Raw genomic sequence first — 7,911 nt, 5'->3', positions numbered from 1 at the left:
ATCAGCCTAGGCTTAGCATCCTTCTTCTCCATGAGGTACTTAATAGCAGCATGATCAAAGTGAATAGTGACTTTGGAGTCAACTATGTAAGATCTGAACTTTTCACATGCAAACATGACTGCTAAAAATTCCTTCTCCGTAGTGGCATAGTTTCTTTGGGCACTGTCTAGAGCTTTACTAGCGTAGTGAATGACATTCAACTTCTTGTCAACTCTTTGTCCTAGAACGGCACCAACAGCGTAATCACTAGCGTCACACATGATTTCAAAGGGCAAGTTCCAGTCAGGTGGTTGAACAATAGGTGCGGTTATCAAAGCCTTCTTAAGTATTTCGAAGGCTTCCTCACAATCCTCATCAAAAACAAAAGGAACATCCTTCTGCAAGAGGTTGGTAAGAGGCCTAGAAATCTTAGAGAAGTCTTTAATGAACCTTCTATAGAAACCAACATGACCTAGGAAACTTCGTATACCTCTGATATCTGTGGGGCAAGGCATTTTATCAATTGCATCAACCTTAGCCTTATCAACTTAAATGCCTCTCTCAGAAATTTTGTGTCCTAAGACGATACCTTCATTAACCATAAAGTGGCACTTCTCCCAATTCAAGACGAGGTTGGTTTCTTCGCATCTCTGTAAGACTCGATCAAGGTTGCTGAGGCAATCATCAAAGGAAGACCCGTAAACGGAGAAGTCATCCATGAAAACCTCGACCATCTTTTCACAAAAGTCAGAGAATATAGCGATCATACATCTTTGGAAGGTGGCAGGTGCATTACATGAGCCAAAAGGCATACGTCTATAGGCAAAGGTACCGAAAGGGCAGGTGAAGGTGGTTTTCTCTTGATCAGATTGTGCACCGGGTATTTGCGAGAAACCTGAATAACCGTCTAGAAAGCTGAAGTGTGTGTGTTTTGATAGCCTTTCTAGCATTTGGTCGATGAACGGCAAAGGATAATGATCTTTCCTGGTTGCCTTGTTCAGTTTCCGGAAGTCTATCACCATTCTATAGCCGGTAATAATCCTTTGTGGGATTAGTTCATCCTTATCATTAGGAACGACGGTGATACCTCCCTTCTTAGGTACGCAATGTACTGGACTTACCCAATCACTATGAGCGACAGGATAAATGATTCCTGCTTCCAGAAGCTTTAATATTTCTTTTCTAACGACCTCTTTCATCTTAGGATTTAATCTCCTTTGATGATCAGCAACTAGTTTTGAAGTCAGGATCGGTTTTAATCTTGTGCTGACATAGAGTAGGACTAATACCCTTAAGATCATCAAGAGTATATCCAATAGCAACGTGGTGCTTCCTCAAAGTTTTTAGTAACTTATTCTCTTCGTTCTCTGAGAGGAGAGCACTAATAATGACAGGATATATCTCCTTCTCATCAAGATAGGCATACTTAAGAGTATTAGGCAACTGTTTAAGCTCGAACACAGGATCACCCTTCGGTGGGGGAGGATCCCCAAGTAGTTCAACAGGCAGATTATTCTTGAGAATAGGATATTGTTCTAAGACAATTTTATCTATCTCATCTCTCTCCTCCATATGCATATCATTTTCATGCTCAAGCAGATATTGCTCTAAAGGATCCGTAGGAGGTACGGCAATAGAGGCAAGAGCAATGATTTCATCCCTACCAGACGACTCTCTTTCATGGGGCTGTCTTCCAAACTTGGAGAAGTTAAATTCATGAGACACACCCTCGAAACTTAGTGTGACAGTCTGCTTAATGCAATCAATGTGAGCATTGACAGTGTTGAGAAAGGGTCTACCAAATATGATGGGACAGAAGCTATCTTGTGTAGTACCAAGGACGAGGAAATCAGTAGGATACGTCGTCTTTCCACAAAGGACTTCTACGTCTCTCACAATTCCCAGAGGGCAGATAGTGTCTCTATTAGCTAGCGTAATAGTGACATCAATGGGTTCTAACTCAGCAGGTGCAATCTCATCTTTGATTTCATCATATAGAGAACGGGGTATTGCACTAATACTAGCTCCCATATCACATAAACCATGGTAATGGTGATCTCCTATCTTAACAGAAACAATGGGCAGGCTAACTACAGGTCCGTGTTTGTCTTTCGCGTGAGGTTTAGCAATTCTAGCGGAGTCCTCACAGAATTTGATAACATGCCCGTCTATGTCTTCGGCTAAGAGATCTTTGATAATAGCAACACTAGGTTCAACTCTAATCTCTTCAGGGGGTGCAAGTGATCTAATGTAACCCCTACGTATCACAGTTGGAGCTTTAGAATAATCATTTATCCTAGCAGGGTATGGTGGTTTCTCAGTGTAAGCACAAGGAACAACAGGATCACTAAAAGCTATGATTTTCTCCTCAACTAGATTGGTTTTGGCTATGTTGCTTTCTACAGGAGGATGATATTTAAACCACTTCTCTTTGGGAAGATCAACATGAGCAGCAAAAGATTCACATAGAGAAGCTACAATCACAGAGTCAAGTCCATACTTAGCGCTAAAATCTCTAGAAGTGTTTGTCTCAACAAAAGATTTAACGCAATCAAACTGGAAATTCATACCTGACTCCTTACCTTCCTCCAGCTCCCAATCTTTAGAGTTGCGTTTTATTCTCTCCAATAAATTCCACTTGTGATCAATATCCTTCTTCATAAAAGAACCGGCACAAGAAGTGTCAAGCATGGTACGATCTTCATGAGAAAGTCGAGCATAAAAGTTTTGAGTGATGATTTCTCTCGAGAGCTCATGATTGGGGCATGAATATAGCATTGATTTAAGCCTCCCCCAAGATTGAGCTATGCTTTCCCTGTCACGAGGCCAAAAGTTATAAATAAAGTTCCGATCACGATGTACTAAATGCATAGGATAAAACTTTTGATGAAATTCCAATTTCAACCGATTGTAGCCCCATGATCCAGTATCATCACATAGCCTATACCATGTCAACGCCTTATCCTTCAAAGATAAAGGAAAGACTTTCTTCTTTACCTCATCCTCGGGCAAACCTGCAAGCTTAAATAAACCACAAACTTCATCTACATAGATTAGATGCAAGTATGGATGTGAAGATCCATCTCCTGTGAAAGGATTAGCGAGCAGTTTCTCTATCATACCCAAAGGAATTTCATAAAAGATATTTTCAGTAGGTACCTCAGGTTGAGGAGCAACTCCTCGTGCTTCCATTCGTGGTGAAGATAACCCGAACAAATTCCTCAAAGGAACAGTTTCCATAGTGACAAGTGACAATAAATTTCAGCACACTATAAAAATGTTCCCTTACCAATTTCCACTTACCAAAGGCGCTTCACTCCCCGGCAACAGCGCCAGAAAAGAGTCTTGATGACCCACAAGTATAAGGAGTCAATAGTAGTCCTTTCGATAAGTAAGAGTGTCGAACCCAACGAGGAGCAGAAGGCTCTGATAAACGGATTTCAGCAAGGTAATAACTGCAAGCACTGAAAGTAGCGGTAACAAATGATTGTGTAGCGAGGTGAAACGTAGCAAGCAAAGAGTAACAAGTAACAAGTAGTAGCAACGGTGCAGCAAGTGTCCCAATCCATTTTGTAGCAAGGGACAAGCCTGAACAAAGTCTTATAGGAGGAAAAACGCTCCCGAGGACACACGGGAATTTCTGTCATGCTAGTTTCATCATGTCCATATGATTCGCGTTCGTTACTTTGTTAGTTTGATATGTGGGTGGACCGGCGCTTGGGTACTGCCCTTACTTGGACAAGCATCCCACTTATGATTAACCTCTCTTGCAACCATCCGCAACTACAAAAGAAGAATTAAGACAAAGTCTAACCATAGCATTAAACTAGTGGATCCAAATCAGCCCCTCACGAAGCAACGCATAGACTGGAGTTTAAGCTTCTGTCACTCCAGCAACCCATCATCTACTTACTACTTCCCAATGCCTTCCTCTAGGCCCAAATATGGTGAAGTGTTATGTAGTCGACGTTCACATAACACCACTAGAGGAAAAGACAACATACATCATATCAAAATACCGAACGAATATCAAATTCACATGACTATTATCAGCATGACTTATCCCATGTCCTCGGGAACAAAAGTAACTACTCACAAAACATAATCATAATCATGATCAGAGGTGTAATGAATAGCATCAAGGATCTGAACATAAACTCTTCCACCAAGTAATCCAACTAGCATCAACTACAAAAAGTAATCAACACTACTAGCAACCTTACAAGTACCAATCGGAGTCGTGAGACGGAGATTGATTACAAGAGATGAACTAGGGATTGGAGAGGAGATGGTGCTGATGAAGATGTTGATGAAGATGCCTCCCCTCCGATGAGAGGAGTGTTGGTGATGACGATGGCGACGATTTCCCCCTCCGGGGGGGAAGTTTCCCCGGCAGGATCGTCCTGCCGGAGCTCTAGATTGGATCTGCTCAAGTCCTCGTGGCGGCGGCGAAACCACGAAAAAGCTCCCTATTGATTTTTTTCCAGACCAAAACCCTTCATATAGCAAAAGAGGGGGGCTAGTGGGCCGTCAAGCAGCCCACAAGCTTGCCCTGTGCCACCAGGGGGGTGGTGGCGGTGGGCAAGCTTGTGGAGCCCTGGTGGCCCCCCTCCGGTAGTTATTTCATCCAGTATTTTTTATATAATCCAGAAAAAATCCACGTAACTTTTCAAGGCATTTGGAGATGTGCAGAATAGTGGACTAGGATTTGCTCCTTTTCCAGTCCAGAATTCCAGCTGCCTGAATTCTCCCTCTTCAAATAAACCTTGCAAAATAAGAGATAAAAGGCATAAATATGGTACCACAAGTAATATAACATCTCAAAAAGCAATAAATATCAACATGAAAGCATGATGCAAAATGGACGTATCACCGCCCATCTGACAAATCAGATGCGACCGTCGCTGCAGAGGCAGGATCCAGCGTGACACCATGGTGGTGAGCAGGTAACGGCCTAGAAGGCTGTGAATCTTCATGTTGTCGAGGTCGGCGCATATCTGTGCCACCTCGGCAATCGGCTTCGGAAGCGTCGCCTTCCAGTTCTTCTTCGCCGTCGGAGGAGCGATGGCAAAGCGAGGCAAGTTGATGCAGTCATGGGAGGGGTCGACGTTCTTCACATAGAAGAACACCCTCTGCCACATCTTGATGGAGTCTTGCAGCGGCATCTGGGGGAAGCCGGACATTGTCCGGTGATGCACCAGCGCCGCGCCACATGGGGTCATCGGTTTGGGGCCCTTGAGCTTCGCCGCCTCGACATTGTCCATTGTCACGGACTACTGTTTAAAGAAAAATAGCTTCTGCCAGAGGTCGAGGCGGGGTTCAATCCCCAAGAATCCTTCGGACAGGACGACGAAGGAGGCCAACTAGAGGATGGCATTGGGCTCCAGATGATGCGGCTGCAAGCCGAAGAAGGTGAGGAAGTGGGTGAAGAAGTCGCTCGCCGGGAGCCCGAAGCCACGGTAGAAGTGTTCTTTGAACACCACTACCTCGCCCTTCTCCGGAGTCGGGGCTGCTTCGGCTCCGGGCACCCACGCTGCCACAAGGGTTGCGGGAGGCAGCATGCGGCGGTCTCGGAGCGCCTCGATGTTGCCATCGCAGATGTCGCTGCCCACCCAAGCGTCGCGGTGCTGCCCCTTCTTAGGGGCGCTGCTGGACATGGTGGGTGGCGGCGGAGGCTAGGATGACTCTGGAGGCGGCCGGTGGCGACGGCTGGAGCTACGGCGAAGACGAGGCAGTGCTTCTTCTTTCTCTGGCTCAGGGAAGGAAGGGGTGTCGGTGCGGGACGAGAAGGGGGCGAACGGCCTCCTCGACGCCCCCACACCCTATTTAAACCCCCACGATAGATCGTGGCGTGGGGTTCTGGTGCGCATAACGCCCACTTCCTCCGATTATTACGGGCGCATTTATGCCCCTTGGAGCCCAACCGCCGCGGCGTAATCCGCAGAGGTCCGTTCGCACGGGGGCCGAGGGGGCGTCGTGGCGGGAACCAGGGCTCAGGCCCAGTCCCGTCACCTGTTCAAATCATCATTACGTCGGGCTGGGTCCTGGCACGTGGCGCAACAGCATGACTCGCGGCGAAGCCGAGGCGTCCTTTGAAAGCCAAACGGCTTCCGATCCGGCGCCTCCTGCTGCAGGCGGCTTAAGAAGATCATCAGCAAAAAACTCAAGCCGGCGAGGCCTCCCGCTCTGAGGCGGCGGGCATCCCCTGCTTCGGGGACTACTGACGGGGGGATAACCCCGGGGTATGCTCATCGAGCCTACTCCTTTGCCTTCTATATTGAAGGAAAAGCATAACTCATTCCATACGGTCAAATCCCCCTGGCCGGCTAGGGGCAAGACGGACCACTCCTCTTGGCCGGCTAGGAATCACCTGTCGTCTAGGGGCGAGACGGCTACCTCCTTTTGGCCGTCTGGGAGGCATCTACCGGCTAGAGGCGAGGCGGTCGTTCCTAGGCCGGCTAGCAAGGCGGTTAGTCGGCTAGGGAGCTCAAGTCACATCAGATCATAGGTCATGACGAGACCCTACGATTAAAGGTGACTACGTGTTAGCACGGGTAAAGGATTGGAGCGCACGGCAGGTACAGTGTCAGCGGCCATGCCGCTGACCTACTCCGGCTCCGATCCATCATCCCCGCACAGTGTGAGCTCATCAAACACCCACTCCATTTCCACACTCGGCGTGGGAACAGTGGAGATGGCCGTACTGGCAACCCATGATGAATCTCGCAAGACGATGCTAGACGTACTACACGCGTCTTGCGTAGGCCTTACGCGAGAGCTTCATTGGCTGGTCGGAGGGTCCCATACCCAGACGGGACCTTGCTGCCGGCGGGCCCCTCCAACGACAAGACAAGACCACTGTGGACCCCCTGGCTAGCCGGCGAGGCTGCCAGCCGAGTCCCTTCCTTGTACTTTTATCCTTATTGTAGGTCGGTGGGTTCGTCTATAAAACCCCCCGATCCCCCTCCATGCAGAGGGTCTGCCAACTGCATACACACACACCCATACAGGAGAGGTAGTCGCGAGCCGACAGCTCCTTCTTCCTCCTCCGTTGAACAGCTCAAGGAGCACACTGTAACCACTCCGGTGCATTATACATTCCTACAGGACTAGGGGTGTTATCTCTACGGAGAGCCCCGAACCTGGGTACATCGTGCTTCCCTCGCTTGTACCAACCCCGTTCCCAGAGCCCGCTGGTGTCCTTTCGGTCTCCACCTCATATCTTTAGCCTACCCATGGCTTATGTCGTGAGTAAACACCGACAGAGGCGATGGTTTGTGATGGCTCTCGCATGTTGTCAATGCAACAGCTTCATGGGAGGTGTGTGGGCTAGGAGAGGTGTGGCGCGTGGGGGTGTGGTGTTGGGTGGTGTGATGGGAAAAAGCTTGTCGGGCTCTTGCCGGCCAACGACTCGGCTTTTGTGGATGTCATTTCACGTCCTTGGAGGCGCCGCCGTGGAGTCCACCCTTGCACACGATCCAGTTTTTGGATGAAAGCCTAAGGCCTAATCGAGTCGGGCGACGACGTCGACATTGACACTTCCCTCTTTGGGGTCTCGTCTTGAAGACCTTTGGATCATGTTCGCGCTTTCAATGGGCTAGGCGCTCACGGTGTTGTGGTTGGCAGGTGTCCGCCCGACAATGTGGTGGTTTGGCGTTCAGATTCACAATGATGTCGATGGTCAACGGTGCAGGGTCATCGCAAGGCTTCAGTTGTTAGTTTTATCCTACGTGCTTGACTGGTCTTTTCTAAGTCTCACCATGCCACCCTGAAGTCAAGATGCCCTCGAGATGCCTAGGTGGTGACGATGACAAGTGGTTGGTGGTCTTCAAGGAGGTGTTAGTTGGCACCAGGGCTGCCCATTTCTTCCGTGTTTGTGGTCTTCTTAGTCGGAGTTGTCTGAGCGCCTGCACAGGTGGCCGACTGCTTGGC

This window comes from Hordeum vulgare, chromosome 4H, assembly GCF_904849725.1.
Source record: "Hordeum vulgare subsp. vulgare chromosome 4H, MorexV3_pseudomolecules_assembly, whole genome shotgun sequence".
NCBI lineage: Eukaryota > Viridiplantae > Streptophyta > Magnoliopsida > Poales > Poaceae > Hordeum > Hordeum vulgare.
This window is presented reverse-complemented; position numbering follows the sequence as displayed.